This window comes from Harpia harpyja, chromosome 15 (assembly GCF_026419915.1).
Source record: "Harpia harpyja isolate bHarHar1 chromosome 15, bHarHar1 primary haplotype, whole genome shotgun sequence".
In the NCBI taxonomy this organism is placed as follows: domain Eukaryota; kingdom Metazoa; phylum Chordata; class Aves; order Accipitriformes; family Accipitridae; genus Harpia; species Harpia harpyja.
In genome coordinates, this window is record NC_068954.1 from 20,293,175 (window position 1) to 20,303,941 (window position 10,767).

The following is a 10,767-nucleotide window of genomic DNA, read 5'->3' on the forward strand; positions in this document are numbered from 1 at the left end:
ATGTTGGAAAATGCTGGAAGTCTTTGCAATCTTAATATGACCCCTTTCAACGTATATAATGCAAAAGTGTCTCTAATTATAAGATCTCATCTAATTTTCGCTACAGTTCCTGCCTAATTTAACACCCTGAATGGTTGGTACCCACAAAATGAGTAGTAATTTGATATTTACTTTAGTTTTCTTTGTTTGAGATGTGGTCCTCCCTTTTGTTTCCTTTGCAAGATTCAAACCTAATCCTGAACATAGAGTTACCAACCTTGTCGGTGCAGAAGTACTTTCTATGGTACTCTTGCCTAGTGTCCTAGTGCTTCTTAGCTGTTTCTTAATTTAACTTCAGTGTGTTCCTGTGTTAAAGGATGTCATTATCCTTGTTTTACAGATTGAAGAACTAAAGTAAAGAAAGACTGTTGTCAAGATTCCCGAACATGCATAAAACAAGGTAAGAGGTGTTTTTTTAATAATTTGTATTCATAATACAATTTCATAATTTATTTTTGTAATTTGTGTGAGCTGGTAGCAAAGATCCCATGGACTATGAGGAGTAACCCTGAGTACTTACCTTATCTATAAAACAGATTCCACAGGCCATGTGGGGGCCATAAAATGAGGAGCACGCAATCACCTAGGAGAAGTCTGATTTAAGGGACCACTGTAATTGGACACTGACCGTGTAACACAGAAACTCTGTAGCAGAAGTAAGGGGAAAACTGAACTCTTCTAGGTAATGCACGCAGAATTATGTTTTTTTCTTTGCACTCCCTTGTCACACTCATAACAAAGGTTTCGGCTTCTGCAGCGAGTGATGTGAGGGGGAATCTGATTCACCCCACAGTCCTCTGAACTGGTAGAGGGCTGGCATTGAATGAAGCAGTGGTGCCACTGGTGGGAAAAAAGTGTTAGATTTTTCTTTATATGAAATTCTTTATAATTCTTTGTAATATAACAATGTAAAATCATGTGTGTTTAAAAATGTCTGTAAAAAAACATAGTTCTTGTGGAATTGTTTTATCCAAAGCAGGCAATATGAGCAGCATCACGGCAAGAAAACAGCATGCAGATGGCAGTAACAGACTCTTGCCGTGTGAGTGGGGCTGGTAGGAGATGATCTTCAGTGGGCTTTGTAGATAATTGTTAATAGTAGGACAATGCTTGTAACTCTTCTAACTTGGTTATTTCAGGGTGCCCTTGTCTTTCTTTAGCCACTTTGTCCCCGACATTAAAATGGAAATCCAGGTGTCATCCCACACCAGCTCTGCCTAAAATATCACATATCAGCCTTGATAATACCTTTATTTCATGTGCTCATATTTTTGTGATATGAAATACAATACACTAAAAAGATCATACCTGGATTGTTGCATTTAAGTACTTCCAATATAAACCCCTAAATTAAAAGGTCCACAAACTGAAAAGAATTCCAATATCTTGTCTTTTCCTTTGTTTACTCTAATTATGTAGATTATAAAATTGCACCTTTTTTTGTAAAAACCCTTTCTTGTTAGTGAAAATACTGCACCTTTTCCATTTTGGCAAGTGTTCATTCAGGGTCTTCAAAGTGATCTCTGTATAGTTAATGCTGAGCCACACTCAAAACAGGTGTTCCAGATCTCTCATGTTATTTGATATGGATATAAGAGCATATTGCATCTTCTGCCCATACTTAGGAGAACTGATAGCAGCTGATAAATATGCAGATATTAAATGCAATTCCTTTAATGGAATTAAAACATTTCTGTTAGAAGCACAAAGGAAAGACTTGTGATTTTCATGTAAGTAAATGTAATAAGGATGTCTTTTTTCTTTCCTCCCCCAAATGTCTGTGCCTCTAACATACCATAAGTGATGAACTGCTGTTTTAACAACCTAGGGGGTTGCTTCTAGTAGCGGTTGCCCTTGGTGAAGAATATATTTGCAAAGGATCTGAATGACCTTGTACTTTTGAGCCGGACTGGTGCTATTAGTGTGTGATTTTGCTGAGAAGTTCCTAAAGAGGCAGTTATATTGTCTGTTGCTGCAAGTACAACAGCACTATAGGAGTATCGAAAAACGGACGTTGCAAAAAATAATACAAGTGGTACTTGCAATATCATTGCATCAAAACTGCAGAGATTTTTACACTTTATTGATACCACAAGGTTTCAAACATGCAAGCAGGGGTTTTGTGCTCTCTTTCATTCAAAATAGCAGCACGTGTGAATGCTGAACTACACTCATAGCAGGTGTTCCAGGTCTCCTTGAAGACACAAAGTATTGGAAGTATTTTTCAGTTTGTGGTCCCCTTAAATTGCTGGCCTATTAGGTATGGAGAAGTACATAAAAAAATAAGGAAAAAATAAAGATCTCAATTTCATCCCTAAAATGTGGAACAGTTCTTGAAATCCTGAAGTTGTCAAGGGGCAGAGGATGTCATTTCTCACCCAGATATACTAATGGTAGGTTCCTGATGACCCATTACTTGTCATGCATGAGAAGCAGTGGTGACCTAAAGAATGAAGGCTTTCAGAAAAACAAGGAAGCTGCGTAATGCAGTTCTTAGAGGGGAGTTTTAGGCACAACAAAACCGGAGCTGGAGTTTTATTGTTGTTTGCTTCCACATTAAAAAAGAAAAAAAAAAAAACCAAACACCTAAATAACCAGAAAGACTTGAATATTATAGGTGTGAATTTTGTTAAGGAGCAGTCTGTGAAAGACATAAACTCATATGAGGTTTTATTCTACAAATTAATAATTTGGGACTGTCCCCTTTTCTGTGATACATCTGTTCCTGACAGGAGCAGGAGCCCATAGTAGAATGGACGATGCTCTGATCAAACAGGAAAACTACATATGTCTCAAGTGGTCATTGGCATTATAAGGCAGTGATCCTCAACTATTTGTATATATCACGTTAAAAAAAAACCCCAAACCTAAAAATCTATACCACTAAGTTAAAGCAAAAAAACTGCACAGCTGTCTGGAAGTTTCAGCTCTATTTAGTTCAATTTCCTTTTTAATGTTCATTCTGCAGACTCTCAGGGCTGTGCTCTCACACTGGCTAAATTGCTGTTTCACTTAACGTGTATGCATGCCTGCAAAGGAAGGTCTAACCTTGTGCCCATCCAAACAATATTTGAATGCCCTTCTGAGACTGTGGTGGGTATTTCTCCTTCCCGAATCATGCTGCTTTACAACAGCTGAAGCAAAGGACTTATTTTTTTCTATTCTTAAAGTCCTTTGGACCGAAGCATTTATTGTTTTGTGTAGGGAAAAATATAAACCAAAAAAGCTAGTCACCTCACCTTTTATATAGATACAAGCTAAACTTTACATTTTCATTCTATTTGCAGGTTGGAACATATTTAAGCTGCTATGCAAACGCAGAACTGCCTTTTGGAAAGTCAGCAAAGGCATTCCTCTCATCAGTTGCATCATGGGCTTCCAGGATTTCTGCATTTTTAAAGCCTCTCGAATGTGGTCCTACAGGGTGCGGCTACTTTGGCCTTGATCTACCGATGCACTTAAGCATAATGGTGGGATCTATTCACCAATAGCACTTATATGCCAATGCACTAGGCTTTCTATAATTATGAGCTGTAATTGACAGGGCAATGGAGCAATATTAAGAAGCAGTTAGAACCCAGGATCACCCCAGCAGTAGGGAAGAGAAACCTTCAGGGCTTTTCTGAAAACAATCTGAGAGTTGTTGTGAAGGTTACACTACAATACAGTCCAAAATCTGAAAGATAAGGAATAGCTCTCGTCAGAGGAAATGAATATTTAAGTGGAATTTGCTTATTTATTTTTCAATGTTAATGGCTTTCAATTTTCTGTTATTGTAGACTGCTTTACTGTGTTGGATCAAGTGGTTTGCATAGTAAGGTAAGTGTCATTCTCCTCCTTTTACATTGGATTGGCATGGAGAGCTGAGATGACTTGACCAAGCTCACTTACAGATCACAGCATAGCCAGGCTTTGAATCCTAAAGAAAGGCAAGTGAACAATAGTTCTTGTGTGACAAACACACTATGAAAGGAAGGAGTGTTCAGTGATGCATTGTTTAGGGGACCCAAACTGATGAGCGTTTGTTGAATGATAGTGCAGATAGGATGGTTCTTGAGCAAAGCATAGGTACCTGGGTAAATTTAATGTTTTAGAAGACGTATAGGTTATAAATATAAATATTTATATATTACCATACTCTCTATATAGTAATGTATACCTTAAATAGTAACAAATATGTTACTATTTATATGCAATCACATATATATAGTGTTTAGATTCTGTGGAAATCCTCAATGAGGCAGCCTGTGTAGGAGTTCGCAAGGAGTCTGTGCCTACCTCCAATTTCAAGAACTTAAATTTTTTTGAGGAACTTGATTTTAGTTAATTGTGTTAGAAGAGTTTACTAACCACTTGTAAAGCAATCACTTAAACTTAGCTAAGTAATTCTGATATTAAAAACAGTATGATAGAATATTGCTTGAAGACTGCTTTAATGCTTTATAATTGGCAGATGTTCTTAATTCTCCAGCACAGCAGCCAATCCCAGAGGATTTTTAGGGCAAAAAAAAGTTGGGCTTGAAATATCTATACTAATCATTTCTGTAACGGACAAGAATCTAAAAAGCAGCAGTTAATTTACCTTTCTGTTCCTCCTGTGAATAGAGCTGGTCATTCATTTTTAAATTTCTTTTACAAAATGGAAATGCTGGTTTTTATCTAAATCAAAATTAAAAGTATTTCAACTTGTGAGTGAGGAAAGAAGTTGTGAGTGGGACTGACTTAGTCTCTGGGTCAAGTTAGTGATGCACATCAGGCAAAAGAAGTGCCCTAATCATGCACCTGCTGTTATTGCAGACTATGCTTCCCTCACTATCTTCTATCAAAGCTGTTCTGTTCTGTGTAAATAAATATATATTAGGCTTCAGAGAGAGAGAGACTGAATCAAGCAGAGAAAGGATGCAAGTTGTAGATATGTCACATGCTCTGTGAATGCCTTCTACTCGGGCTGAATACTCAAAACCCCAAGCCCCAAACTCAGTCCCCTTTTCTGAATGTTCAAAAATGCAAGAAGAAAAACATGTGCTCCAAACCTCAGGGTGCGGAACCTGTTAGGCTGTGCACTGTGGCAGTGACAAAAAAAGGTGAGGGAGAGAAGAAATAAGAATGGCACCAGGAAAAGGAAGACAGCCGCTAACAAAGACAAAGCAAAACAGCACGAACAGCGAGGCAAAGGGTGTGGAGGAATTTTGTAGAGCTTTTTTGAAGGATGGATTTTTTTTCTGTCTCTTCTTCACACTGTGGTCCCCTGTTCCTCCCTCCTCCCTCCTCCCTCTCTTGTGATGTGTTTATTTCCTCTTGTGTTTTCATCATGATGTGGCAACTAGAGAGGGATCTTTCTATACTAGTTTACTTGTTTTGCATGTTTAGCACAAGAAGTACTCCTATACCTTCTCCTGGTTAACTTGATAAACTAGTTAGTGCTTGTTCAGTTGTTCTGAACTCCATGCTTGTTGGTTTGTGGTTACATACTCTCAGACCCTAACATCTGATAGAAAGCAAGGACATGGACTGAAGCAACTTTATTTCTGATCTACCTGTCATTTGTGGGTTAACATTTATATTCCGTTAATATTGTAGTTCTGGACTGAATGAATATGAAATCTAATCTGTGCTCTTCAGAGGAAATCACTGTAACACTTGAACGTGTTACTGTTGAAGGGATTTGGGTCAAATATTGATTTTTTCCAGTATGCCAGTATCAATCAGCGTATTTTAATTTAATTCAAAATACAAGGAACCAAGAGTTCATGGAAACTAGAGTTATACCGAGATGGACTCATTTTCTCAGGGCTGCTATCTGTCAGTCTGCTGACATGGTGAACAACAGAGATAATTCAGTACTTTAAGGAACAGCTAGGCTGCTGAGTTGAGATAGTCTGTATTTATACCCATTCTGATAAAACTGAGAAGCAATCTGTAAAGTGAAGTCTCTCCAGAGAAGCCTGAGCAAGGTGGCCTTCAAGGAGTAGTGTTAAAGCCCGAGGGACTGGGTTGGGGTGGTAGAACTGGTGGAAGGAACTGATTTAGTAGTGTATTATGGTGCACAGTAAAATGAGGGTATATGTCAGAGATGCCTAATCTAGAATATCTCTAGCAGTGAACCTTAGAAAATAGACTGGCCATGGCAAACTCCAGTTGTAAGTAGAGAATGAAAGCAAGCAGTTTTGCTGAATGTGTACTCCTACCCAAACATTTAATAATCCAGTAGAACTACAGGATTCACAGAATCTCCTCTGGACATGGAGCTGAATTCCAGATGATTTCTGTGTATTTACTATTGGGATTTCTGGATAGTAGAGGGAGAAGGTTAGAGAGAGGTGAGAATAGATTTCATTGATAAGCTTACAAGGGAAAAATTAGGAAGTATGCCTCAAAATTGTAGATACACAAGTTTGAAAGTTTTGAGCCATTATCTAAGATAAAATGGTTTGGTGTGAAAGAGGTGAAGGGAACCGAGGTGAAAGGAACCTCTGTGTTGGTTCATGTACCTCCTGTGAACTTGTATATTTGTTGTTTCTGTAACTGAAACAGATTTTCTAGGGTCCAATGTTGTGCTGTATCCTCAGCACAGGGATTCTAATAATCCTGGCAGAAGATTGATTTTCAATAAGTAGGGTTCAGATTATGAAATCCCTTCTCTTGCTAACAAACACCTGCTCCTGCAGACAGATTCACTGAGACTAGTGGAATTACTTGAGAGAGTGCAGACTCATTTCAGTGAGACTTCCACAGTCATGGTCCACTTTGGGTAGTTACATTTAGTTGTGTTTGAGAAAGAATGGAGGCAAAACAAAATACGGGGGGGAAGAAATCTCAGTGGTTCCTACAGATATGCCTTCATAGTAGGTGAAATCCACATTCTTATCTGAGGTTTACCCCAAATCCACCCCTGCTAGTCACATCCCCTTAAATCCTTGCCTGCCTGTCAGTTGAATATTGACATATTTGCTCAGAGCAAGCTATAGGATAAAGTCTGTGCTATGCTTTAAGAATGGTTCTAGCCCATCTACTTTGCAGTGAGCATGTGAGTGAAACTCACTTTGTTTCCCAATTCTATTCTATATCTGAGAATTTCTGACATTCTTCCTTTGTGCTGGTTTTGGCTGGGATAGAGTTGATTTTCTTCATAGTAGCTAGTATGGCGCTATGTTTTGGATTTGTGCTGGAAACAGTGTTGATAATACAGGGATATTTTAGCTATTGCTGAGCAGTGCTCACACAGAGTCAAGGCCTTTTCTGCTTCTCACCCCACCCCACCAGCGAGGAGGCTGGGGGGGCACAAGGAGCTGGGAGGGGACACAGCCGGGACAGCTGACCCTGACTGACCAAAGGGATATTCCACACCATAGGACATCATGCTCAGCATATAAAGCCGGGGGAGGAAGGAGGGGGGGGACATTTGGAATGATGGTGTTTTGTCTTCCCAAGTCACCGTTATGTGTGATGGAGCCCTGCTTTCCTGGAGATGGCTGAACACCTGCCTGCCCATGGGAAGCGGTGAATGAATTCCTGGTTTTGCTTTGCTTGCATGCGTGGCTTTTACCTATTAAACTGTCTTTATCTCAACCCATGAGTTTTTTCACTTTCACCTTTCTGATGCTCTCCCCCATCCCACCGGGGGGAAGTAAGTGAGTGGCTGGGTGGGCCTTAGTTGCTGGCTGGGCTTAAACCATGACATCCTTCCTCCTGCACCAGAAACTACATGCATATGTGTTTGTGTATGGTTACCATTTAAATCCTCATTTCAGATGCTCTGCCTCATATCTGACCAGCAGAATCTGTCTCAGCCCAGAAATGAAATCAATCAATCTGAGGTTGGTGATTGCTGACCAGAGCACTGTTAAGTCAGTCATGATGATAGTCATAGGTAGAGCATGTGAATGAATTGGCCCACCTCTGAAGGAAAGACAAAAATTGGTCTGTACACTAGGCACACAAGCACATCTTGAAGTATCTTATCTGTGCCATCTAATTTAGAAAGCTGAGCTGGAAGCCTGAGTTCCCAAGTGGAACATCCAGAAGGAGATGGGCAGCAAATGAGCCAGGATGGGGGAAGAGTGAAAGGGAGGACAGGGGAAAAAAGACTTCATGATTAAAGGTGATTGTTGCCATTTACTCCCACAGAGTATTTCATAACAAAATGCTTTGAGTTGTCCTCTGGACCTTCTACTGATTCTTGTACAGAAGGCCAAGATTCCTAATGCAGGGATGTAGGGACTTCTGCAAAATTTGTCACTGTGCATCCTACCAAGGGCTTCAAGACACCTCCAAAAAGGCCAGCACGCTTTTCAGTAGCAACCCCTTATCTGTTGAGTCATGACCCTGACACGGTTCTTGCCATGTTAATCTGCCAAATTAATCTGCCACTCTAAGGAGAAGATTTCTTTCCTCCCCACTGACTTTCTACTGGTCACTGACTCTTGTGGTCTTGTTCTCTTGTAATAAAGAAAACTAGAGCAAAGTGTCCTTCCAGCGCGTGCACTCTGCTCTGGAGTTATTGCTTTATTCACTGCAACTTCATTTGCTGCATCTTCACATAGACCTGTCCTGCTCTCTTACCTGGTATTTTTGTTTTACCTCTGTGTACTGTCAATGCAAAGCCTAGTGTCATGCTAATGCATGTATTTAGTGAGAGCGCACAAATGTACATGGATGGTAAAGGGGCTTCAGTTTATTTCAGGACAAAAGAAATAGGGGTTGGTATAAATTCTGAAGACCACAGCAATGGGCAAGTCTGGCAATTGACCATCCACCAAGAGTTTGCACAGTCTTTCCTTACTGTTCCATGTAACCTCATCTACAAACTTTGGGGCTGCTCTCTCTTTCAGATGAAGATCTAGGGTCAACACTGGCAAGTCCCATAGCAGGAGGAGAAAGGACGAAGAAACAGACCCCACAGGACCTCATGATCTGGAAGTTATGCTGGGCAAGATACTGAGGACCACTGAATCTATGGGAGAAAGAAGCAACAGCGTCAAAGTCACAGACCAGTAAATGGCTGCCACTGTCTTTGTGACTGTTACTGAAGAAACAGCAGCAAGAGTGGGAATATTTCTCAGATAGTAATCAATATAAGAAGTGCTAGAAAAACTATTGTACTGTTATATTCTGGGTCACCTCAGGTGGAGTTGCAGGGAGATGCTAGGGGCTTTCCCTCTGACTTCAATTCATCCTCTGCCATGTATGATCCAAGACAGATTTACACAGGAAAAATTTAAGAGCAGAAATAAAAGTTTACTCCAGCTACATCTGAACTGATTGAGAAGCTTGTGATCCCTTTCCCTTGCGTTTTTCTGTTCATAAATCTATTAATCAGGCAGACTCTTATGCTGTTGTTCTTACAGCACTGTCCCAGACAATGCAAAAATCCCAGATACTGTGCTAAATGAAAATGTCTTTTGATGTTTGTCATACTTCAGATCCTTCTGTTTTCTGGCTATATGACTGAGAGAAGGAGGAGATTTATTCTGTTGCTTGTAATTTCTCTTCCTTAATTCAGCACCCTATTCATCTATGTGCAAATTTTCCCCTTTTTTATTTGGCTACTGGTGCTTGATAATGTTTTATTTTCTTTTATTTAGAAGGAACTGAAAACAAAAACCAAGGTTCTTGGTTGAATAAAGTTTCAAACAACTCCAGTAGCTACTATTCTTGCTTATTTGGTGGCAAGCTGCCAAGCGAGCGAGTCATGAAATATCTCTCTTTCATGTAGATAACCAGTTTTCTGATGGGAGTTTGTAAAAATCACCCTTACTTGAGGCCTGATCTGATTTCCCTGCGCCAACTTTATATCGTTCTTCTTCAACTCACCCCCAACCTTTTCTTCCTTGGAGTTTTATTCCATTGGCTTTGTGAGGTGTGGGCCAGTCACAGAGTCTTTCAGTGTACCTTTTCCACCTGTCAAATGGTTCTGGATGTTTTAACTAGCTGGTCCTTATTTGCAGAGTACTTAAGGCAATTCTTAGGTAAGGTCTGATACCTTTCCTGCACTGTTGCTGCGTGGCTTTACCTTAACTGGTCAGTCAAATCACACGCCCCACAATTCAAGGATAGGTGAGTCAATTTTTTATTTCTAGTCATTTGACCTTGCCCACTACTGAAAGACACAGAAGGTCCCTCTACTTTAGGTTCACAGGACCACACACTTTGGCATAGGCATCATGCAATTTAGTCCCTAAGGAATCTAAGCTTCCGAAGAGTCATTGGAGCTTCCAGAACAACCAAGGACCTGGAGGAAGGAGAATGTGAAGGATAAATGAGTTGGAAAAATAGGAGCAGGGGGGAGGAGGTTGGTTGCCACATACTCCTACCAAAGAGTCTGGATCACCCACTGAAGGCTTGACTGACTACTTAATGAGAGAAAGCTTCTCTATCAGCACTCAGCTTAGATGCATAAGGCTGGTGCGAATACCTGCTCACTTCCCCTCTGCCCCTCATGCCCCTTTAATAAGGAGAAAATTGATTTCCCTTTTCTGAACAAAGGTCCGTAGCTAGGAGAGAGCGTGGTCTCCCTGGCTGAGTAACAGCTGGGGAAAAATGAATAGACCATATGCTGGAGAGCAGCCGCCAGAACATTGGGACAAAGCTGTGGATCACTGCCAAGCCTCGCAGCTAAAGCCATGGCAGCCAAGGCGAAGGGTGGAGGGAGACTGCTCAGAAACACACTGTCTGGGACCCTGCGCCGGTCTACTTTTAGGGACTGCAATGTATAAATCCTGAATGAAA

At 40.4% G+C, this 10,767-nt stretch overlaps 1 long non-coding RNA gene across 1 annotated transcript; it reads left to right on the top strand.

The window, feature by feature from the left end:
* Nucleotides 1-374: 374 nt before the first annotated feature.
* Nucleotides 375-4,154, top strand: LOC128151975 (uncharacterized). The gene is made up of 3 exons (XR_008238507.1): nucleotides 375-439; nucleotides 576-721; nucleotides 3,327-4,154. It is a non-coding gene; the product is annotated as an uncharacterized LOC128151975 (long non-coding RNA).
* Nucleotides 4,155-10,767: the final 6,613 nt, after the last annotated feature.